The sequence below is a fragment of the Musca autumnalis genome, unplaced genomic scaffold (genome assembly GCF_047663935.1).
Source record: "Musca autumnalis isolate F117 unplaced genomic scaffold, ASM4766393v1 scaffold_3, whole genome shotgun sequence".
In the NCBI taxonomy this organism is placed as follows: domain Eukaryota; kingdom Metazoa; phylum Arthropoda; class Insecta; order Diptera; family Muscidae; genus Musca; species Musca autumnalis.
In genome coordinates, this window is record NW_027411866.1 from 183,071,853 (window position 1) to 183,098,027 (window position 26,175).

The 26,175-nt window shown below is 38.1% G+C and overlaps 1 pseudogene; it reads left to right on the forward strand.

Annotated features, from left to right (window-relative positions):
- The window catches only part of LOC141398375 (uncharacterized), a 130,148-nt pseudogene extending 105,132 nt beyond the window's left edge, over window positions 1-25,016 (forward strand).
- Window positions 25,017-26,175: the final 1,159 nt, after the last annotated feature.

A 26,175-nucleotide genomic window follows, 5' to 3' on the forward strand; every position in this document is an offset into this window, starting at 1 on the left:
GGATTCGACCCGCTAGTTAGCACCAGCTGGCGGGAAGAACGTGTACCCGATGATTGGAACCTGAGCATCCTGTGCCCTGTCCACAAGAACGGAGATAAGACTGTGTACGCTAAGTATAGAGGCATAAGTCTTCTCCCTATTTTCTACAAGATATTGTCAGGGATATTATGCGAACGACTAAAGCCTATGGTCAATGAAATAATTGGACCATACCAATGCGGCTTTAGACCTGGCAAATCCACCACTGACCAGATATTTACCCTGCGGCATATCCTGGAGAAGACCCAAGATATGCAGATCGACACCTGCCACCTTTTTGTCGATTACAAAGCAGCCTTCGACAGCCCCCTACGTTCAAAGGTATTCCAAGCTATGTCTGAATTTGGTATCCGCGTAAAGCTCATTCGGCTTTTTAAAATGAGTTTAACTGACAGGAGATCCTTACTTAAAATAGGAAAGAACTTCTCCAAAGAGTTTTATACCAAGAGAGATTTCAGTCAAGGAGACAGCCTTTCGTGTGATCTCTTCAACATCCTGCTGGAAAAGGTTACATCAATAGCCACATGTACATCAATAGCCACATGTTACTTGCTTATGCCGATGATATAGACATCATTGGATGATCAGTAAAATAAGTAACTGATATCTTTATGAAGGTCGAGGGAGAATCCAAAAATTGATGGCGACAAATTTGATTGCGTTTGACATAAATATTCTCTAAACATATAAAATTTTTAACATCCAGCATTATTTTTGTAAATTTACAGCGGTTATGTGCCAAGTTAAGTCGAAGATGTTGTGATTTGTATGTAAGGCCTTAAAAACGAAAAATACATCCGCAAAGCATTCGTAGGTTATGAGTAAAATTATAAAAAATTGGAGAGGTGAATGTGCAATTTTCAAAATGAAACTTATAGGTGATGGCATTGACAATGTTTTAACGAAAAACAAATTCATAATTCGTTTTCTAACTTCATTAAAAATAATTTCTTTATAAATGACTATTTTTGCTATTTTTAATATAATTACTATTAATTTATGTTGAGTTTTACTAATGTTGTGAGCCTTTGTGAGTCTCGAATTTTTTTTAAATGCAGGGGATCGTCTCTAGTTTACAATTAAAGTTATTCCTTCTAATACCACGCCTGTAAAATCGTCAAAATTCCGAAAATTGGGAGGTACGTTTATATGGGAGCTATACCTAAACATATACCTATACTGAACATTTTTTGCAAGGAGGTATTTTGCTCACTCAGAACTCAAAATGCAAAATTACAGCCAAATCGGTTGGAAAATGTGGGTAAAATCATCAAAATTTCGAAAATCGGGAGGTACGTTTATATGGGGGCTATACCTAAACGTAGACCGATATTGATCATTTTTTTCATGGAGGTATTTGGTTCACTCAGAACTCAAAATGCCAAATTACACCCAAATCAGTTGGAAAATTTCGCTAAAATTGTCAAAATACCAAAAATTTGAGGGAACATTTATATGGGGGCTATACCTAAACGTGGACCTATATTGAATATTTTTTGCAAGTAGGTAGTATATTCACTTAGTACTCAAAATGCAAAATAACATCCAAATCGGTTGGTAAATTTGGCCAAAATCGTCAAAATACCAAAAATCGGGAGATATACCCAAAAATATGGGAGATATACCAAAATATGGACCTACATCCACTAAAAATGGTTTTCTATCTTTTTGGCTTGTTATAAACCTACGTTTAAAATTTGGAGGCGGTACCTCGATTATAACTATTTTTGGCACTCTTTTCCATACAAGTGGGACCACTGTGCGACTGTGGAAGTTGGTTCCTTTAATTTTGAGGTAGTAAAAGACTTCGTCCACCTCGGAATCTCCGTAAACACAACAAACGACATCAGTTGTGAAATAAAAAGAAGAATTGTATTGGCCAACATATGCTACTTTGGTTTAAGTAAGCAGTCAGACAAAAATAACGCTCTACAAAACACTGATACTACCCGTGTTGATGTGTGGCTCCGAAGCCTGGGTACTTGCGCAAGCAGACAATGCTTGGTGTGTTTGAGAGAAAAATTCTTCGAAAGATCTACGGACCAATCTGCATTGACGTTGAATATCGACGTCGCATGAACCATGAGCTGTATCTGCTATACAACGGCATCAATATAGATAAACGTATCGAGATGCAAAAATTGCGTTAGCTAGGCCATTTCATAGGAATAAGCGACGATGAACCCGCTAAAAAGGCGTATAAATTCGGACCGCATGGCGGTGCATGCAGAATTGGCGGGCCAAAGAATATATGGCGCAAACAAGTGGATGAAGAGATGACAAGGCGCGGTATTCCAGAACGCGAAGCACTAAACTGAGAGAGTTGGAGATCTTTTCTTAGTTCGGTTTATGGAACAAATGTTCTGTAAAGGGCCAGCTAAGTAACTAAGTAAGACACACGCTTTCATAAATTCATTGTTATTGCATTTTGCACCAGTTCATTGTCATGGCATCTTGTACCAGTTTATTGTCGGCAACTTGCACCAGTTCATTGTCATGGCATCTTGCACCAGTTCTTTGTCATGACATTTTGCACCAAGCATTGCATCTGGATTTCCAACAATCACAAATAAAATTTGAGTTTTTGCATTTTTCTTTATTTTTATGTAATTTTCAAGTGGGCAATTATATTGATCTGCCAAAATCATAGTTATCTCTTCCCATGGCTGCAGATATTTCATTCAACTTGGGGTTCCGTTTTTTCAATATTCGATAAAGTATGTGCCAAAATCTGTACCAGGCTCATCATTTGGGAAATCTAGTATAAATTTGAATTCTATTATTTTAAAACAATTTATACTGTAATAGTTACCATGTTTTTATCATTTATACGTTATCATTTTAGATGGCTTTTACATAAGCCGAACTAAGAATATATTTCCAAACGCACCGATCTTCTACTATGCTTCTCCAATTTTAGATGCCATGTTTTGTGACATCATTCATCTTGGTCTTTCCATTAGAGTTTTGTCGTAAAATGGCTCAATTCATATGCCGGTGGCTTTATTCATTGAATACAAGTTGCTACAACAAAAATCAAAACGATTCGTGAACAGGTCCTAAACTGAACTTTTCCGAAATTTTGTGTAGGAGGTACCCGAAGGAGTGGACCGATTGGGTCCATATTGGAACCTCATCTAAGTCTGGTAGAAATTTCACGATGTGTAAAGTATGGACTAAATCGGTTACTTCCTTCAAGAGTCATCGTGCGCACACATTTTTCGAACTTTTGTGGGGGAGGTACCGGAAGGAATGTACCGACATAACCCATATTCGAACTTAAATTAAGTTTGGACAATATATTACTTACTTACTTACTTAGCTGGCCCATTCCAGAACATTTGTTCCATAGGCCGAACTAAGAAAAGATCTCTCTCTCTGTTTAGTGTTTCGCTTTCTGGAATACCGCGGCTTGTCATCTCTTCATCCACTTGTTTGCGCCATCTATTCTTTGGCCTACCAATTCTGCGTGCACCGCCATGTGGCCCGAATTATACGCCTTTTTAGCGGGTTCATCATCGCTCATTCTTATTATATGGCCTAGCTAACACATTCGCTGCATCTCGATACGTTTAATTATATTGACGTCGTTGTATAACAGATACAGCTCGTGGTTCATACGACGTCAAAATTCACCGTCAACGCAGATTTTTTAGATCTTTCGAAGAATTTTTCTCTCAAACACACCAAGCACTGTCTTGTCTGCTAGCGCAAGTACCCAGGTTTCTGAACAATACATCAGCACGGGTAGTATCAGTGTTTTGTAAAGCGTTGTTTTTGTTTGACGAGTTGTGGCTTTGTTTTTGAAGTGCTTACTTAAGCCAAAGTAGCATCTGTTGGCCAATACAATTCTTCTTTTTATTACACAACTGATGTTGTTGGTTGTGTTTACGGCGGGGCCGAGGTAGACGAAGTCCCTTACTACCTCAAAATTATAGGAACCAACGTCAACAGTTGGCCCGATCTCTATGGACACATTGCGTGACGTCACCATTAACTTTGTCTTCTCGCCGTTTACCGCCAGACGCACTTTAGCAAATTCATTTTCGACTTTTTCAAAGGTTTCAGTTACTTCCTTTACCCACCGACCTATGATGTCAATGTCATCGCCATCACCTTGCCTGAAACCTTTTTTGGTACCAAACTCTTCGGAGAGTTTCTTTCCTATTTTAACTGACGATCGAGTATCAGTTATTGTCATTCTACAAAGCCGGATGAGCTTTGCAGGGATACCAAATTCAGACAAGGCTTGGAATACCTTTGAACGTAGGGGGCTGTCGATCTGCATCTCTTGGGTCTTCTCCAGGATTTGCCGCAGGGTAAATATCTGGTCAATTATGGATTTGCAGGTCTAAAGCCGCATTGGCATGGCCCAATTATTTCATTGACCATAGGCTTTAGTCGTTCGCACATTATCCCTGACACAGTCTTGTAGGCAATAAGGAGAAGACTTATGCCCCAATAGTTAGAGCATACAGTCTTATCTCCTTTCTTGTGGACGAGGCACAAGATACTCAGGTTCCAATCGTCGGGTTCTCGTTCTGATAAATACACCTTATCAACGTGTCGCCTCCCGTTTTGAACAGCTCGGCTGGTAAGCCATCGGCGCCTGCTGCCTTATTATTCTTTAGCCGACTTATTGCTGTCTTTGCCTCATCTTGGCTGGGCGGTATACATCAATACGGTCTTCTGGGATTGGATCTGTGGTATCTTCGCCGTCTTCGCTACTATCGTATACCAACAGTTTGGAAAAATGTTCTTTCCATATGCTGAGCACACTATGTACCAAAGCCATCAGTTTGATGTTTCACTCTTTGGTAGAACTTTCGGACTTCATTCTGGCTCCTGTGCATCTCGATTTTTTCACACTCCCGTCTTTCCATTTTTTTCTTTTTCCTGCGGAAAAGACTCCTTTGGAGGTCTCTGTAATGCAAGTATGGATTTTGCGGCTGTTTGCATGGAGTGGGCAATATTTTGTCATTGTGCTGATCTGTTATCGGGACGAGGAGTGCTTTCATCAAGCAATTGGGCTAGTTGAGTGAAATATGCTATGGGTATCTGCTGTGTTTGCAGCTTACCGATGTCCAACTTCTGTGTATCTGTTCGTGCTTTATTTGCAACGTTTAGACGCGTACGTATCGTTGCTGCAACAAGGTGGTGGTCCGAATTTATGTTTGCTCCTCGGAACGATCGTACATCCAATACGCTCGATGAATGTCTTCCATCTATCACAACATGATCAATTTGATTACATGTTCTTTGATCTGAAGACAGCCAGGTGCCCTTATGAATATCGTGATGCTTAAATCTGGTACTGCTAACTACCATTTTTTTGCAGCTGCAAAGTCTATCAGCCTCATACCATTGTGAGATGTTTCACTGTGGAGACTGAATTTTCCTTCTGTTGGGCCACAGATATTCTCCATTTCAATTTTTCCTTCTGTTGGGCCACATATATTCTCCATTTCAATTTTGGCATTAAAATCGTCTAGAATAATTTTAATGTCATGGGCAGGGCAACGGTCATAAGTTTCTTCTAAGCGCTCGTAAAATATATCTTTGGTCTGTTCGAGCTGGTCTTCAGTGGGAACATGAGCGCAAATAAAGCTGATGTTGAAGAATTTTGCTTTTAATCGAATTGCAGCGAGTCTTTCATTCACGGGGGTGAAGCTGGAGACCAGACGTTTTAACCTCCGACCAACTACAAATCCACAACCAAATTCATGCTTTGTGTCATGTCAGCTATAATACAGTGCGTCACCTTTAGGTGTTGTTGTGACGCCTTACCCAATCCATCGTATTTCCTGTATGGCAGCAATGTCGGCCTTGTACTTTTCAAGTACATCTGCCAATGCGTAAACTGCACCTTCTCTATAAAGAGTGCAAACATTGTAGGTGCAGATTCGCAGAACATGGTCCTTAAAACCTTTGCAGGGTTCCTCAATCATAGAGGGGTTTGTTTTTCTTTTCTGACGTTTTTTCATAGTAGGCTGTTTTTTTCTAGTTGTGGGTTACTAACCCGACGCCCAAACCCAAGTTTTTAACGTACTTGTGGGTGAACGCGCGGCACATGTTAGCACCCTACCTTTAACGGGTAGTAAAGGCAGCTTCTTAGGTGACACCACGGGGAGGTCAGTGTCCACTTGAGATGAAAGAGGGACCAAGATAAATCCTGGGCTTTGCCATGTTAAAGTCGGTCAGGACCGTTCTTGGTATCTTCCATCCATTCCATCCTACATCACCCATTTTACGGGTACTTATCAATTTATTTAGACTCATGAAAATATTATTATAAAGATCGGATCTTTCACCACTTCAATTGCACTCATGAAAATTCGATGAAAAAGATCGGATCTTTCATGACTTCAATTGCACTCATGAAAATTCGATGAAAAAGATCGGATCTTTCACGACTTCATCATAAATTCACTTTCATTTAATTTTGTTAGGGATGTGCCTGAACCAAAGCCATCAGTTTGATGTTTCTCTCTTTAGTAGAATTTTCGGACTTCATCCCTGCTCTATTTTTCACCTTCCCTCTTTTCCATTTATTCCCTTTACTGCGGAAAAGACGTTTCTTTTCTCCCTTTTTCACCCGATATCACTCGCTTGCGCTACGCATTGCTATTGATTGTGGAGTAGCCCTATATACAGCATTTTTCTCTTCAATAGCGACACGATACTCCTGATTATACCATGGGTTCCTTTGTGGAGGACTCTGGTATCCAAATATGAAATTTGAAGCTGTTTCCATGGAGTGGGCAATACTTTGCCACTGTGCTGATGTGTTGTCGAAACAAGCTATTTGGGCCAGTTGTGTGGAATATCTATCTGTTATCTGTTGTGATTGCAGCCTACCGATATCTTAGGTTAGGTTGAAAAGAAGGGCGCAAGTCGCCACATGTCCAATGGACATACACTTAAGCCAGAATAGGCCTGTTGTGCGCTCTAGACTAATTTAAGAAAGGGTCGTATTTGGTCTCTTTATTATTTTAGGAATTCTGTGCCCTTAACAAAATCCCTTAACTGTTTAACATCATTTACCGTTATCTGATTAAGTGCCGGTCCCTAAAGACTGGGACCTGATATTTGCGAAAGGTGGGCATTGGCAAAGAAAGTGTTCCAACGTTTCGTCGTCCTCTCCGCATGCCCTGCATAAGCTGTTATCTGCTCATTTAATTTTATGCAGATGAGCTTGTAGGCCCAAGTGACCAGTAGGTATACCTGTTAGCCTACTAATGTCTGCCTTACCTAATAATAGTAAGTTTTTAGTTTTATCCTCGTTTGTGTCCCCCAGAGAATCTTAGTGGTTTTCTCTATCTCCTCTCTATTCCATAGGGATGTATGGGCCTGTTTTGCCCACGAGATTCTGTCAGGTATTAATGTTTCACACGAGACAACTACAATTGTTTCAGGTATACGGTCCGAATTAACGTTATCCATTGACTCCCCCGTTGTTACCTGTAGAATTTTTTGATGGTATGTTACGTGGTCCTTTTCGATCCCCTCGTCTGTCGCCTTCAGCCTTATGGCTGCGACGGCAGCTTCATACCTTATCTGAATTTCTATTGGGTGTACGTATAGCACCACTTACTCCTAGGCAGCACATTCTTTGGACTTTTTGTAAAATTTTTATATTACATTTTTTATCCATCGCTGTCCACCAGACTACTGACGCGTATGTTAGGATGGGTCTAACTACGCTTTTGTATAGCCAGTGTGACTGAGTTTCCCGACTTTTGACTTAAGATATTCTCTTTTCCATTTTAGAAGAATAATTTTAATGTCGTATGCTCGCAAAATACATATATCTCTGGTCTACTCATCCATGGCTTCGGTTGGGGCATGGGCGCCGATGATGATGAATTTAGCTTTTATCAGAATTGTCGCAGGTTTTTCATTCACCGGAGTAGAACTGGAGACTATATGTTATAATCTCCTACTACCTACAAGTCCTATCATCTCATTCCACATTTATAGATCATTGTGCAGATTCAATGGAAGGGCTTTGTTTCGGTTAATTTTAATTTATTCACGACAGTAAATATTGGACATATCCATGTATATTATTGTAGAGGTTAGAAAGATATTTATTTTGACAATTCCCAATCGACCAGTGATATAAATTGGTTTAACTGAAAGATGTTATATTTCCATATGTTGCACGTTGTTTCTTTCCAACAATTTTCATTCTACTCTTAAGGTGAAGAAATATGTTCACAAATCATGAAATCATATATCCGATCATTCATATATTTGCGCACATATATCCCATAGAAGATTTTCTATTGCAAATTCTGATTTTTCTTACGTCTCTTAACAATCACGGATAAATCAAGATGTCGTCCTTTAATGTAACAAACCTTTTTTTGTCCATTGAAATAACGAATATTCTGCATAAAAAAATTAAAGAACTGACGAAACTATGAAAACTTTTTCACACTAAAAGTAGGATTGGTATTGTTTGGCACGTACTCTCAGTTACGGCCACTGAAGAGAAAGTAAATTAATAAATCATGTTTGTTGGCAGACCAAAAACATGTTACTAAATGCTATGATTTTATTCACGGCGAGCTTGCCTTACTGTTTATTTTCTTTTGTCGTTTTTTTGTTTTGGCAATTCATCTGAAAACTTAGTTGTCCAATAAGCGCATCCATCCACTGCTGAAATATGTACGCATACATTTCCCCGTCCAAAACATCAGCAATTGGAAAAGTATTACTTTACGAGCAGACAGAAAGAATTGTCGTTTATATTTGGATGTTGTTGTCGGTCGCATTTCCAAATCTGACCTACTTTTGTGCGAGAGTGTTTTTTTTTCGATGATTGTCAAATGAAAGGGAAATATATTTTTCAAATTCACTTTAACTTTTGCACTATACGTACGTATTCGTCGCAGACATAAAAGTTTTACTGGTTTTCGTCTGTTTTATTCTTTGTTTTTCATTTATATGGGTATCTATAATGGAGGCAGTGAACGTAGGAAACATCGACGATAGGATAATAATGTTTGGTTTTTATATTTAAAATTTCCAAAAAGGTCAATGCATAAAAATTTCAAAGCAATCTTCGAACTCCACTGACTAGAAAATTGTAAATGGATTAGTTTATATTCGAAGAAATACGATGTACAAAATCAGTTCTCAGAAACCGGCCTTGGCTTGCGTTTATTCGAAAAAGTTAGAATTTTTGTGGGGAAGATAACCCAAGGAGACCAAATAGGTTACTCAATCACTCACAGACAGAAGAACGGACAAATTGCGTGAAGCGGATTGAAACACAGAGTAAAATTATATATTTATCGCAGGTTTCAACTTCAACAAGTAAGAACGGCGTTAAATTCGGCCGGGCCGAACTTGCTATACCCTCCACCACGAGTAGTATTGAAGTCAAATGGAAAAATTAGTTTCCTTTCGTTTACGAAGAAGACTAAATACCAAATTTCCGTTATTTCGGTAAGATAGTGTGGCTAAAACCTAAAAAAATACCGAAAATCAAGAGTTACGCTTCTATGGTGGTTGTGGGAAGGCGTGGGTCTATTCTGATAATTTCTTTCTGGAATATTTTATAACCCCATAGAAGACTAAATAACAAATTTCAGTCATTTCGGTGGGATATTGACGTCACAAACTTCAGAATTACGAAAATCGGGTGGCACCGTTTTAGGATGGCTATATCGAAACGTGGATCTATATACCCATAAATTTTAGTTGGAAAGGTTTTTGTGGCCATAACCTTCAAAATACCGAAAATCGGGAGGTACCGTTCTATGGGGGCAATCTGAAGGCATGGACTCGGGAGGTACCGTTCTAAGGGCCGATATGAAGGCGTGGACCTATACCGATAAAATTCTGGGGGAAAGTTTTATTCCCCCAGCAAAGACTAAGTACCAAATTTCAGCTATTTCGGTGTGATAGTGAAGTAAAACCTTCAAAATAACGAAAATCGGGAGATACCGTTCAATGGGGGCTCTATCAAAACGTGGACTAATATAGCCCATTTGTAATACCAAACATCCGTGGAGTAATAGAAACTTCTATACCAAATTATAAAGCTCTATCTTAAAAATTGCGAGCTGTATCTTGATTTCAACAGACGGGCGGAAGGAAGGACAGAATTATACCCTGATCAGGAATATATATACTATATAGGGTCTCCGATGAACATTTCGATGTGTTACAAACGGAATGACAAATTAACCTATACCCTCGATATGGTGGAGGGTAAAAAAATTATATTGGCAAATACTGAAACATGAGCTAACTGGTCTTCTTGCATTCAGAATGATAATCTCCGGCGAGACAAGGTCACATGTCTCAAAAATGGTTCTTGCCATCATTTTTTACAAGAGGTGTCAATTGTATTTAACATTATAAAAAAGATGTTCCGTATCATTGAGCTGAAAACAGAAACGAGTTGATTTTATGATAGGAATTATTATTATTATTAATTTTTTTCGAAGAATCCGGTAGCACTATTCAACATAATCGTGGGATATACTTCGTTAAAGAGTACTTACATACTTACTTAGCTGGCCCATTACAGAACATTTGTTCCATAGACCGAACTAAGAAAAGATCTCCAATTCTCTCTGATTTCGCTTCGCTTTCTGGAATAACTCGCCTTGTCATCTCTTCATCCACTTGTTTGCGCCATCTATTCTTTGGCCTGCCAATTCTGCGTGCACCGCCATGTGGCATGTATTCCTACGCCTCTTTAGCGGGTTCATCATCGCTCATTCTTATGATGTTGTTTGTTGTGTTTATGGCAGTGCCGAGGTAGACGAAGTCTTTAACTACCTCAAAATTATAGGTACCAACTTCCACAGTTGGTCCGAGCTCTATGAACGCTTTGCGGGTCGATACCATCAATTTGGTCTTTTCGCAGTTTACCGCCAGACACACTTTCCCAGATTCTGCATTCCTAAAGGTATCAGTTACTTCCTTTACTGATCGTCCCATGATGTCTATGTCATCAGCATAAGCAAGTAACATGTGGCTACTGGTGTAGATTGTGCCACTTCTTTTGACGTTTGCCTCTCGTATAACCTTTTCTAGCAGGATCACACGAAAGGCTGTCTCCTTGCCTGAAACCTCTTTTGGTTCAAAACTCTTCGGAGAGGTTCTTTCCTATTTTAACTGAAGATCTTGTGTCAGTTAGAGTCATTTTACAAAGCCGAATGAGCTTTGCGGGGATACCAAATTCAGACATTGCATGGAATACCTTTGATGGAAGGGGACTGTCGAATGCTGCTTTATAATCGACAAAAAGGTGATATGTGTTGATCTGCATCTCTTGGGTCTTCTCCGGGATTTGCCGCAGGGTAAATATCTGGTCAATGGTGGAATTGCCAGGTCTAAAGCCACATTTGTATGAAGACTTATGACCCTATAGTTGGAGCATACAGTCTTATCTTCTTTCTTGTGGACGGGACATAGGATGCTCAGGTTCCAATCGTCGTGTATTCGTTCTTCCTGCCAGACGGTGCTAACTAGCTGATACATACACCGTATCAGCGCGTCGCCTCCGGTTTTAAACAGCTCGGCTGGTAAGCCGTCGGCTCCAGCTGCTTTATTATTCTTCAGCCGGTTGATTGTTGTTTTTACCTCATCTTGGGTTTTTACTTCATCCGGGCGGTATACATTCTATACCATTTTCTGGGATTGGATCTGTGGTATCATCGTCTTCGCTACTATTGGATACCAGCAGATTTCCATATCATGAGCACGCTATCAGTATCTGTTACCAGATTACCTTGCTGGTCTCTACAGGAGGATGTGCCTGTACCAAAGCCTTCTGTTTGATGTTTCACTCTTTGGTGGAATTTTCGGACTTCATTCTGTCTCCTGTACATCTCGATTTTTTCACACTCCCGCTTTTCCATTTCTCACTTTTTCTTGCGGAAAAGACGTTTCTCTTCTCTCCTTTTCTCCCGATATCTCTCTCGTGCGCTACCTGTTGCTACTGATTGTAGAGTAGCTCTATATGCCGCATTTTTTCTTCGGTAGCAGCACGACGCTCCTGGTCATACCACGAATTCCTTTGTGGAGGTCTCTGGTATCCAAGTATGGATTTTGCGGCTGTTTGCATGGAGTGGGCAATATTTTGCCATTGTGTTGTTATGTTATCTGGACAAGGAGTGCTCGCGTTAAGCAATTGGGCTAGTTGAGTGGAATATGCTGTGGCTATCTGTTGTGTTTGCAGCCTATCGATGTGTAACTTCCGCGTTGTGTCTGTTCGTGCTTTATTTGCAACTTTTAGACGAGTCAATGTTTGCGCCTCGGAACGATCGTACATCCAACACGCTCGATGAATGTCTTCTATCTATCACAACATGATCAATTTGATTACTTGTTCTTTGATCTGGAGACAGCCAGGTGCCCTTATGAATATCGAGATGATTAAATCTGGTACTGCTAACTATCATGTATCAGCTTCATACCATTGTCAGATGTTTCACTATGGAGACTGAATTTCCCGACTGTTGGGCCAAAGATATTCTCCTTTCCAATTTTGGCATTAAAATCGCCTAGAATGATTTTAATATCATGGGCAGGGCAACGATTATATGTTTCTTCTAAGCGCTCCACAGAGGGGAAACATAGGCTTAAAGTTGCTCAAAACTCAAAATATGAAAGTCGTTTCTTTATGAAAAAATGTTGATAAACGGCAACCAGACTCTTTTCTACATTTGCTATAGCCATCCTCGACTTTGCAAGATAAACCAATCCAATGCAGCAGTCGATCGAACTCAGCCATACTGAAAACAAAAAGTAAATTTTCCAAAACTAAGAAATTAGGTGAATATTAAAATTATGTTATTTTCGCGAAAATTTATATTTTTCAAGATTTATTGTATATGTACAGTCTCCGAACAAGATTAGCATTTAAAATTTTCAGGTTGATTTTACATTTTTGCTCTTTAATAATGGTGATACATATCCTCTTTATGAAAATTTTTTATTATAATTTTTAAGATTACTACAATTTCAAAGGCGAAAAAGTCTATTTCCCCGTCGTTTCCCGACTATAGTTTCTTCTAATGTTTTATGCGCTTGAGTCTCAAATATCAGATTCAATCATAAAAAATTGCGCATATTTGCGCCATTCCGAAAAAATCTAATTTTTCTCAACTAAAATATGAAATATTTTTATATGGAATTGCAAGGTTTACTCACACTAAATTTTGTTCCGCCTTATAACCTGGACTCTTATTTAACAGACAAAACCAACCCCTATCAAATATGTTTGCATTATTCAGAAACATTCACGGCATTTCTCATGTGAATTGAGAAAAATTTAATTTAAGTAAGTTTCAAAAAATAAAATTTGGAATGAAATATATGTGTATGGGACTATATATACATCTGTTCCGATTTGTTTGAAAATTGGCTCAATGTTTTTTAGGGTAGTTCCGGTTGCATGTGTCAAATTTCAGTGATTTTGGTGCATTTTTATCTTATATCAGATGCGAATATATATGGAAGCTGCATCCAAATCTGGACCGATTTTCATTATTTTCTATAGGATTAATCCTTGTACAGAAGATATGCTTTGTGCAAAATTTTATATCAATCCGACTATAAATGAGCTTTCTAGGGCTTTTGATCAACTTTTAACACAAGTTTCCCCTCTGTGAGCTCGTAAAATATATCATTGGTCTGTTCGACCTTTTCTTCAGTGGGAGCATGAGCGCAAATAAAGCTGATGTTGAAGAATTTAGCTTTTATTCGAATTGCAGCAAGTCTTTCAGTCACTGGGGTGAAGCTGGATACGAGATGTTTTAGTCTCCGACTAACTATAAATCCGCAACCAAAGTCATGCTTTACGTCATGGCAGCTATAATACAGTGCGTCACCTTTAGGTGTTGTTGTGACGCCGTTCCCAATCCATCGTATTTCCTGTATGGCAGTGATATCGGCCTTGTATTTCACTGTGCAATATTTTTAATGTAATCTCGTGCAAACAATTTAAGCTGAGGATTTTTTAAAAGTACAGGCCCAAACGACATAAATACCTAGTTGGGTTTTGTTGTGTCAGATCCAGTTTGGATTTTACGGCCCCATCTAAACATGGTTAAATATTGACTTTTTAAAGCAATTTTAGGCTAAATCTCTGAAACCTATGTGAATCTTCATCTCATCTCTGAAGCAAAGTTTTAGATAAGGGCACGAATAAAATATTTGTAGATGTAATGAACTTGAAAAACTACATTTATTGCCTCACGTTTTATAAAATATCGAACATTTCCATAATTTGAATACATTTCGCACCATATCTCCAAAACTGTTAAATTGTTCCTAATGTTTTCTTCTGGAAACATATTCGCTGGAATATAATACACAACTCTTCAGAAAATGTCATTGTTGTAAAATGTCTCTATCACGTTGTTTTCAGTATATTTTTGAACGACGATTTAATACATGCGAGAACAAACTGTAGATGTGAACTGTGTTTGAAATACGTGTTGTACAAGATATGATATAAAATACCGCTGAAACAACATGAAGTAAGCATTTTAGAGTTTCAGAATGTTCTGAAGAATTGCTGAGAACTTTATTTGGAAGGTTTTTGCAAAACGTTACTTGGTTCAACTCCCAATCGTTTAGCTGACACTGACCAGAATTTCAGCAATTATGTAATATTTTTTATATTATATCGATTTTCATGCCCTAGATGAAGTTTTTCTCATGTGTCTGTTGAAAAGATAAGTTCTACTAGTTTAGGGCTACAATATTGCCCAAGACAGAAAGGCCAAATACCTAATCGTTTCTGAGATAAAGGCCCGATTAATGCAAAAAACTGTAGTTTTAGCCCGGTTTAGATAACACCATAAAATCCGAACTGGATCTCACAGGACAAAACCCTGCTAGGGTTTTTGTAGTCTCAATATGTACTTTCAAAAAATGTATACTAGAAGTTGTTTGCATTTTCAGTGTTGCATAGTGTTTTTCAAGTACGTCTGTCAATGCGAAGACTGCACCTTCTCTATAAAGAGTGCGAACATACCAGGTGCAGATTCGCAGATCATGGTCCTTAAAACGTTTGCAGGGTTCATCAACTTTATAGGGGTTTGTTTTTCTTTTCTTTCGTTTTTTCATAGTAAGCTGTTTTTTTTTTCTAGGGGAGGGTTACTAACCCGACGCCAAAACGCAAGTTTTTAACGTACTTATGGGTGAACGCGCGGCACATGTTAGCTCACTACCTTTAACGGGTGTTAAAGGCAGTTCCCCAGGTGACACCACGGAGAGGTCAGTGTCCACTTGAGATGAAAGAGGGACCAAGATAAATCCTGAGCTTTGCCATGTTAAAACCGGTCAGGACCGTTCCTTGGTATCTTCCATCCCCTACGTCGTTAAAGATTAAAATTTCCAAAATCATTTCATTGATAACAAAAACTGAGTTTTTATTTGATTAATGAGGATTAAACATGCCCCTGATTTCCCATACTTTCGATATAGTGTAGGGGGATGAGTTGCGATTTCTCATTGAATAAAAGACCTCCATACAACTAACCCATTCCACAAAAACTTCAGCCCATTATTCTTCGCAAATGTTCTAATCTGATACATCGCAACTGAAACTCTTTCTTAATAATTTCCCAAATTGATTATTCCCACCACGAAGGCATTCAAATCTCAAATAAGATTAATGCTCTGGCACAACACAACAACATGTTTGGCCAACAAATGTACCGGCAAAAAGTTATGATGCCTAAATTGCAGAAGGTCAACGTGTAGAAGGCATAACTTCAAGGCACGAAAGCGCCGCCACTTTTTTTTTTGGAAAATACACATAAACAAATAAACAAGGGAAGTGTCCTAGACAGACATTTATATACAAAAGGAGCAATAACAAGAAAAATAAAAAACAAGACAGTTGCCTTTGTCCCTTTGTGTAAAGACAATCAGACAAGCCAGTAACAACAACAACAAAACAACATGACACTCATTCACAAAATGCTGTCAAACAGAAAAAAAAATCGTTCTGGAAAATTATGAGGGCCATACAAAGGAAATTCTACGAAAATGTCTTATGGTGGTCTTAAAAAGTGTATGTGTGTGTTAACTTTAAGTGCGTGTTTGGCATTTGCGTGAAATAAACAACCAAGAAGAAGGTAAAATCAAAGTCAACACTTCCTTTAATTTGCTCCTTCTTATTTTTACTACTACTTTTATACATATCTCACACGAAAGGGAAAACTTTACTACCCGCCTGAGACGGTAGACGGAATCATAGATAAAATGAAATTGAAAGACAAAGGCAAAACTCATAAAACAAAGATCTGCTGATGTGATAAGAAAACAATAAAATTGTCGAATAAGGAAGACAATACCACGAAAGAAAGCTCCATCCTTCCGTCTTGTCCCGTGAGCATTAAAAGGAAGCAATAAAATCTGATACAACAAAGAAGATATCGAAGCTACGAATTGTTCCTTAAATATTTGTTAAATATATTTGCTGGTCTTTTCTATTAGTAAAATCATTTAGAAATTATTAAGTTGAAAAAGTTTTACACCGGGATTTATATGTTTGTGCTATTGTTTTTATTCGTGTTTTATTGATTTATGTGAAGATCATTAACTTTAAATTACAATGACATTTATTGGTTTTGTTTTTAAAAGTGTCAATAAAATACTAAAGGGGTGTTACTCTCCTTGGGTGTTATGTTAAATATTGTACCTTAATTAAAATTCAGATCCAGATAAAGTTTCGGATATTCAATTCATATTGGCGGAAATCATTGATCTATAAAATATTAAATATAGATAAAAAGTATAAAATACATACATATTTACCAAAATGATTGTCTCGACAATCCCGCGCTAGAGTTCGCAGTTATAGTTTAATACAGACAAATTTTTAGTAAGTAAGTATTTTGAGTATGTGAGTTATTTTTGAAAGACGATCTCTCGACCTTTCTATATATGGGATTACGTTGATGTTCGTGCTCAGATAACAGAGTTACAGCCTAGTATATACAGAAATTCCACAGTTGTATTTGTGTGAATAGTAACCATAAACGCGCTAGAGTTCGCAGTTATAGTTTAATATAGACAAATTTTTAGACGAAGTAAGAATTTTGATCAAGGAAGATGACAACAATTTTGGATAATGAGAGGATAGTTTTTAGGCGGTGACCTTTCTGTGAAAAATATCCAAATTACATTTTTGGTCCATATTTATACCCTACACCAATATGTGGAAGGGTATTATAAGATTGTTTTGGGAAAATTCATGTAACAACGCGAAATATTCGTCGGAGACCCCCCAATGTGGTATACCAATCTTCATATCTCGACGAGATATAGCGATTTTGAGATCCGTCCGTCCGTCTGTCCATTATAAATTACTAGCAAAATGCCCGCTACTTCGTATGCGGAAAAGGAATAATATTCAAATAAACAATATTTAATATGGTGAACACTGAAAATTTTTATGTACTAATACCTATTTGAATTGATATTTTATTTCTTTGAAGTACTGTTCGTACACGTTTTGTTCGAATCTCAAAAAAAAAGACCTCTACACTTCAACAGCGGCCTACATTTTAAATTTCAGTCCATGTTTTATTAGAAAGGTATGAGTATTTTGAAAATTTTATCTACATTTTCCAACCGAATTTTGGAATTTGTGATATTAAAATGTAGAAAACCGATCGATTCCCCGGTCAGGCAACATCAAGGTTTCAACGGTGGCAAAATACCCCTCAGTAATGTTGGCGACATTTCCTGAGTATTTCAGCCATTTAAAACTTCTCTACAAGTGGTGTCGTAAGGCACGCCGTTCGGACTCGGTGATAAATAGTAGGTCCCATAACATTGAGCTAATATGAAACGGGGTGCACTCAATGATATGAGAGAAGTCTCCCTTGTCCCGTCTGGGATGTTTGTGGAACAATTATTACATTATTTTGAAACTGAATTCGTGTTAACATAGAAACAATAGTACATTATTCAGTACAATTTTTAGAATCTACAACCTTAGTTCATTTGTTACAGTTTTAGCTCTACTTGTTCACCCAATGCCAATGGTATTACATGTAGAAACCTTTCATACATTTAAAGGTGGATTTTAATAAACATTCTGATCCAATCTCAACAGTGATCCTCACAACAAATTTCATTTATCGATTCACTCAATACCAGTGCTTCAATATTTAGTATTACTTAATACTTCTAGTACATTTATTGTACGACCACTTCTAACAATGAACTTAACAAATAAATAATATACCAGAATTCCACTCCTATTCCTTAGCCCAATACCAAATTTATTGCATTTTTTGTACTTTTCACACACTAATTATATAATCCCAGCTTCATTGCTACACCAACGTCAAATTTAATACCATTTAGTATATTTCGTATTTCTCAGGCCCTCAGCCCTCAGGCTAATTTCAGAATTTGTATGCATTTCAAAAAATCCTTATCTAAACACCAACACCATCCCTCATACAACAATTCGAAATTCCACCTTTATCCCTTTAAGCAACGCCAAACTGGTACCAAATTCAGTACTTATAATATGTATAAGTTAAAAAACTACTGGGTGACTTAGGGGATGGAAGATACCAAGGAACGGTCCTGACCGGTGTTAACATGGCTAAGCCCAGGATTTATCTTGGTCCCTCTTTCATCTCAAGTGGACACTGACCTCCCCGTGGTGTCACCTGGGGAACTGCCTTTAACACCCGTTAAAGGTAGTGAGCTAACATGTGCCGCGCGTTCACCCATAAGAACGTTAAAAACTTTGGTTTGGGCGTCGGGTTAGTAACCCTCCCCTAGAAAAAAACAGCCTACTATGAAAAAACGAAAGAAAAGAAAAACAAACCCCTCTAAAGTTGACGAACCCCGCAAACGTTTTAAGGACCATGATCTGCGAATCTGCACCTGGAATGTTCGCACTCTTTATAGAGAAGGTGCAGTCTTCGCATTGGCAGACGTACTTGGAAAGTACAAAGCCGATATTACTGCCATACAGGAAATACGATGGACTGGGAAAGATGTCACAACAACACCTAAAGGTGACGCACTGTATTATAGCTGCCATGACACAAAGCATGAGTTTGGTTGCGGTTTTGTAGTTGGTCGGAGGTTAAAACATCTGGTCTCCAGCTTCACCCCAGTGAATGAAAGACTTGCTACAATTCGATTTAAAGCAAAATTCTTCAACATCAGCTTTATCTGCGCTCATGCCCCAACCGAAGACAAGGACGAACAGACCAAAGATATATTCTACGAGAGCTTAGAAGAAACATATGACCGTTGTCCTGCCCATGACATTAAAATTGTTCTAGGCGATTTTAATGCCAAAATTGGAAAGGAGAATATCTTTGGACAAACAGTTGGGAAATTCAGTCTACATAGTGAAACATCAGACAATGGAATGAGGCTGATAGACTTCGCAGCGGCAAAAAACATGGTAGTTAGCAGTACCAGATTTAAGCATCTCGATATTCATAAGGGCACTTGGCTGTCTCCAGACCAAAGAACAATAAATCAAATTGATCACGTTGTGATAGATGGAAGACATTCATCGAGCGTGTTGGATGTACGATCGTTCCGAGGAGCAAACATAGATTCGGACCATTACCTCGTTGCAGCAAAGGTACGTACCCGTCTAAACGTTGCAAATAAAGCACGGACAGACACAACACGAAAGTTGGACATCGCCAAGCTGCAAACACAACAGATAGCCACAGCATATTCCACTCAACTGACCCAATTGCTTAATGATAGCGCTTCTCGTCCCGATAACATATCAGCACAATGGCAAAATATTGCCCACTCCATGCAAACAGCCGCAAAATCAGTACTTGGATACCAGAGACCTCCACCAAAGAATCCTTGGTATGACCAGGAGTGCCGTGCTGCTACCGAAGAAAAAAATGCGGCATATAGGGCTACTTTACAATCAGTAGCAACGCGTAGCGCACGAGAGAGGTATCGGGAGAAAAGGAGAGAGGAGAAACGTCTTTTCCGCAGGAAAAAGAGAGAAATGGAAAAGAGGGAGTGTGAACAAATGGAGATGTACAGGAGACAGAACGAAGTCCGAAAATTCTACCAAAGAGTGAAGCATCAAACTGATGGCTTTGGTACAGGAATATCCTCCTGTAGAGATCAACAAGGTAATTTGGTAACTGATACAGATAGTGTGCTCAGGATATGGAAAGAACATTTTTCCAAACTGTTGGTATCCGATAGCAGTGAAGACGGCGAAGATACCACAGATCCAATCCCAGATGATGGTATTGAATGTATACCGCCCAGCCAAGATGAGGTAAGGACAGCAATAAACCGGCTGAAGAATAATAAGGCGGCAGGAGCAGATGGCCTACCAGCCGAGCTGTTCAAAACCGGAGGCGACACGCTGATAAGGTGTATGCATCAGCTAGTTAGCACCATCTGGCAGGAAGAACGCGTACCCGACGATTGGAACGTGAGCATCCTATGTCCAGTCCACAAGAAGGGTGATAAGACTGTGTGCTCCAATTATAGGGGCATAAGTCTGCTCCCTATTGCATATAAGATAGTATCTGGCATATTGTGTGAGAGACTAAAGCCTATGGTCAGTGAAATTATTGGACCCTATCAGTGCGGCTTTAGACCTGGCAAATCCACCATTGACCAGATATTTACCTTGAGACAAATCCTGGAAAAGACCCAAGAAATGCAGATCGACACCTTCCATCTTTTCGTCGATTATAAAGCAGCATTCGACAGCCCTATACGTTCAAAGGTGTTCCAAGCCATGTCTGATTTTGGTATTCCTGCAAAGCTCATTCGACTTTGTAGAATGACATTAACTGAGACGAGATCCTCAGTTAAAATTGGAAAGAACCTCTCCGAAGAGTTTACTACCAAAAGAGGTTTCAGACAAGGAGACGGCCTGTCGTGTGATCTATTTAACATCCTACTGGAAAAGGTCATACGAGACGCGAAGGTCAAAAGAAATGGAACAATATACACGAACAGCCACATGTTACTGGCTTATGCCGACGACATTGACATCATGGGTCGATCGGTAAAGGAAGTAACTGACACCTTTGCAAAAGTCGAAAGAGAATCTGCTAAAGTTGGTCTGGCAGTAAACGGCGTAAAAACCAAGTTGATGGTATCGACGCGTAATATGTCCATAAACACCGCACCATCTGTGAATGTTGGTACCTATAATTTTGAGGTAGTAAAGGACTTCGTCTACCTCGGCACCGCCATAAACACAACAAATAACATCAGTTGTGAAATACGAAGAAGAATAGTGTTGGCTAACAGATGCTACTTTGGGCTGAGTAAGCAGTTTAGGAATAAAGCCACCTCTCGTCAAACAAAAATAACACTGTACAAAACACTGATACTACCCGTGCTAATGTATGGTTCCGAAGCATGGGTACTTGCTCAAGCAGATAAGGCAGTGCTTTGTGTGTTTGAGAGAAAAATTCTACGAAAGATCTATGGGCCAATCTGTGTTGACGGCGAATATCGGCGTCGTATGAACATCGAGCTGTATCAACTATACAATGACATCAATATAGTTGAACGAATCGAGATACAACGATTGCGATGGCTAGGCCATGTTATAAGAATGAGTGATGATGAACCCGCTAAAAAGGCGTATAAATACGGGCCGCATGGAGGTTCTCGCAGATCTGGAAGGCCAAAGCTTCGTTGGAGCGAACAAGTGAAACGAGATATCACAAAGCTACACATCCCAGATTGGGAAAATACAGCAGCAAACAGAGAGGATTGGAGATTTTTTCTTAGTTCGGCTTATGGAACAAATGTTCTGTAAAAGGCCAGCTAAGTAAGTAAGTAAGTAAAAAACTACTTCCTTTTATCCAAAACTAAATCCCAATCGCAATTTAGTATTTTTCGTATACATACTAATTTACACAATAATAATTGGAACCAAATTCTTTGCCATTTTGTAATTTTCGTACACTTATTGTACGTATATCCACTACCACATCTATATCTCAACCCTACACATCAAGAGGGTGTATAATACCAAACTTGCGAATTACATCTCTATTAATAATACCATTAATATTTTTCGTATGAAAGTACGAATTTCAATAACTATCTCCAACAGTAATTCCAAATTTCAGGATTCCACCCAATCCGTCCAACCAAAACTAAATTGTACCAAATTTAGTACCATTTAGTACTTTTCGTAACCATAAGTACGAACTTCCAAAACTATCTCAATCCTACACTCCATCAGTAATCTTAATTTCAAATTTCAGGATTCCAACTCTATCCGTTCACCTAAATATAAATTGTACCAAATTTAGTACATTTAGTACTTTCCGTTCCCATAAGTATGAATTTCCAAAACTACCTCAATCCTACACTCCATCAGTAACCTTAATTCGAAATTTCAGGATTCCAAAACTATCCGTTCAACTAAATTTAAATTGTACCAAATTTAGTACCATTTAGTACTTTCCGTACCCATAAGTATGAATTTCCAAGACTAACTCAATCCTACACTCCAAACGTAATTAAATTCCAAATTTCAGGATTCCAGCTCTATCCGTTCACCCAAATACAATTTGTACCAAATTTAGTACCGTTTACTACTTTTCGTACCCATAAGTAAGAATTTCCAAAACTACCTCAATCCATCACTCCATCATTAATTTTAATTCCAAATTTCAGGTTTCCATGTCTATCTAAATCCAAATTGTACCAAATTTGCTACCATTTAGTACTTTTCGTACACATAAGTATGAATTTCCAAAACTACACCCATATCTCAATCGTACGCTTCAACGGTAATCTAAATTCCAAATTTCATGTTTTCAGCTCTATCCGTTCACCCAAATCCAAATTGTACCAAATTTAGTACCATTTAGTACTACTCGTACACATAAGTACGAACTTCCAAAATCATTTCCTTATATCAACACCACTTCCCAACCTTGATTTCCATACCAAATATGAACATTGTAGCTATATTCGCTCAAAATATACAATTGGTATCAAATTTAGTAACTTTTCGTACACTTATAGGTCGAATTTCCAAAAACCCGATGGTATATCTTTCTAACTCTCCATCAGTTACCCTCATTCCAATTTCAGAATTCTAGCTCTTCCCGTTTGCCTAATACAAAGGGTACCATATTTAGTACCTTTTAGTACCTTTCGTACCCTTCTAGGTCGAATTTCCAAAAACCCAGCCTTATCTCACCCCTACACACCGACAGCAACCCACAGTCAAAATTTCAGCTTTCTAGCTTCAGCGGTTTCGTCTGGGCGATGATATTTCAGTCACTCAGTCACTCACTCACTAAGCTCTTTTATATATATAGAATAGATAATTTTGTATGGAGGTCGGGTTCATACCAGAATAGATCCCTATTTTTATTGGTGATGATCGTGAAATATTTAGCGGGTGAAATGGACCAAAAACATAATATTTATACAATTTGTAACGGCTCTGTAGGTCGTAATATTATTCCGATCAACGCGAAATTTTAAATGTGGTAAGATTATATGAAAAAAGATGCTTGCAGGTTGAACCACAAATTTTGTGTGAAAATTATGAAAATTTTTAATATTAAATATAATATTTAATATAGATGTATGGATTTCCTTTGAGTTTTAGTTACTTTCCAAGCATGTGCAAGAATCGCCACTAGTACCAAATTAAAGCCAAGGGCCTGTAGATTCTAAAACTGTTTAGACTTTTTGCGGATATTTGGGTTTTGGCAGTTATGTCCAAAATGTAACACTGTTTTTAGGTGCTGGATTTATATTTATCAGTAACTTAATTATTCTTTCTTACATTTTTGTTCGATATAATGTGTTTTGTACTATTAGTTATTTCTTTTATCATTATAACTTGGAACCGAACTGAAAACTCGTGAATAAAAAATAAATATTTTTTCTTGCTTGGGACACCCTAATGTTGTAAGATGCCAAAATGTTATTACAGGTAATTCTGCAGAAAAAGGTGATTAATTCTTATAAAAACCGAAACACGGATGGTAACTCTATGGAGGCTGAGCTCAAAAGTGGATCGATATCACATTTCTTTTTAAGGTGATTTTCTGAACTATGAGTATTATCTAGAAAGATTTTTGTCACACCTTCTCATGTAAGTGTCACCACTGTGCGTTAGTTGTAACGAAGCTGCGTGGCGGATATTTTCATTCGGAATCCATGAAAAACACCAAACTGTTGTTCATTTGGCAGTTCATCTTGAAAATGGTCAGCGGGTTTACTTTACAAACCAAACTGCATTGCAACGGGCAGCATCACCACCACCTACAACATTGACCGCTTTTTTTAATTTATGTGAAGCGGATACATTTGCAAGAGGATTGTTGTATTCAGAAGTTCCAAAATATTATACATGGAATAAGTCCCTGAAAGTTTTTCAAAGGCGTAAACAAGGAATGCCAGTTGAAGGTCACCGAAATGCTTTTTCAACCGATGCATTAGGACGACTTTACACAGTTCATCCCACCCATAAAGAATGTTTCTATTTACTTTTACTGTTGATCAATGTTCGTGGGCCAACATCATTTGATAATTTGAAAATAGTTCATGGAGTTATGTGTGCAACATTTTGTGATGCCTGTCAAACAATGCATTTACTTGAGGATGACACTCATTGGGATGCTACGCTTGCCGAACCATCCATTATTGCTCCACCTCATCAGATTCGAACGTTATTTTCAATAACAATGGCAAGATGTAGTCCATCAAATCCACTTGAATTATGGAGAAATTATGCAGACTTTATGTCTGATGATATTTTGAACCGATTGCGTAGAACCACTTCCACTCCGTATTATTCAATTACATCGTAAATCCACAATAAAGCATTGATTATGATTGAAGACATTTGTCTTGCAATTACAAATAAAAGATTATCACAATTGGGCTTGGTATAGCCAAACCGTCCAATGCGCGATATCTTAAATCGAGATTTGCAACGTGAACATAATTTTGATTTAAAAAATTAGGTTCATTTGTTCAATCAAATTTGCCAAAGTTGAATGAACAGCAATGATACAGTTACGACACATTGATGCAGGCAATGACCAAAAATAACGGTGGATGCACCTGGTGGAACAGAGAAAACATTCCTCATTACAATAATTTTGGCAACTATTCTATCCCAGAATGAGATAGCTCTGGCTCTTGCTTCATCTGGAATAGCTGCCACATTGTAAGATGGTAGTAGAACAGCACATTCAGCACTTAAGCTGTCTTTGGACATGAATTTCAATGAGAATCCCACATATAATATCAGTAAGACATTTGGAATGGCAAAAGTTTTGCAATAGTGTGCAATTGTCGTATGGGATGAATGCCCAGGTAAAGAAATTAATGACCAATGTTATCGAAGCCACTATTTTGAATGGAAAATTTAAAGGTGTAGAGGTCTTAATTCCACTTATTCCAATAATACCAACAAACATGCCTTTTGAATTTGAACGTTTGCAGTTAACGATTCGACTTGCCTTTGCTAAAACAATCAACAAATCACAAAGAAAATCATTGCAAGCGTCTTGTTTAAATTTAGAAAATTATTGTTTTTCACATGGACAATTTTATGTAGCCTGTTCACGGGTAGGGAAACCTTCTGATTTGTTTGTGTACGCAACAAATGGAAAAACCAAAAACGTTGTTTACCAAAGAGCTTTACAATAAATTAATTTAAAAGAGAAACCATTTTTGTGTATTCAATAAAATTGATCCATTAATTCGATCACATTCATTTCGATTTCTTTAGCGCCTGGATATTAGTGATCGTTCACATGTTTTCACATGTTCCATCAAACCAACTTGGATTTCGATATTTGTATAGGTTTTCTCCTCGGTGAAAACTTTGCCACTACCTTGTACATACAATGACCTCGACAGCTACAGCTTTTCCTATACATCTTGTATTAGACGCAGAAAAACAGACAGTATATGATTTATTGATACCATTCACACACGAGCTATATTATATTTATAACATTCTGACAGAATGAAAAAAAAACAAACCTTACAACTAATATCACACAAAGAAATTCTTTCGAACTATTAGCATATGCTGGTATATAAATGGCTCTATGGGGAGCCGTTGTATGAATGCGTTTATCCATCAACTCTTTCGAAGAATTTCATAAACAC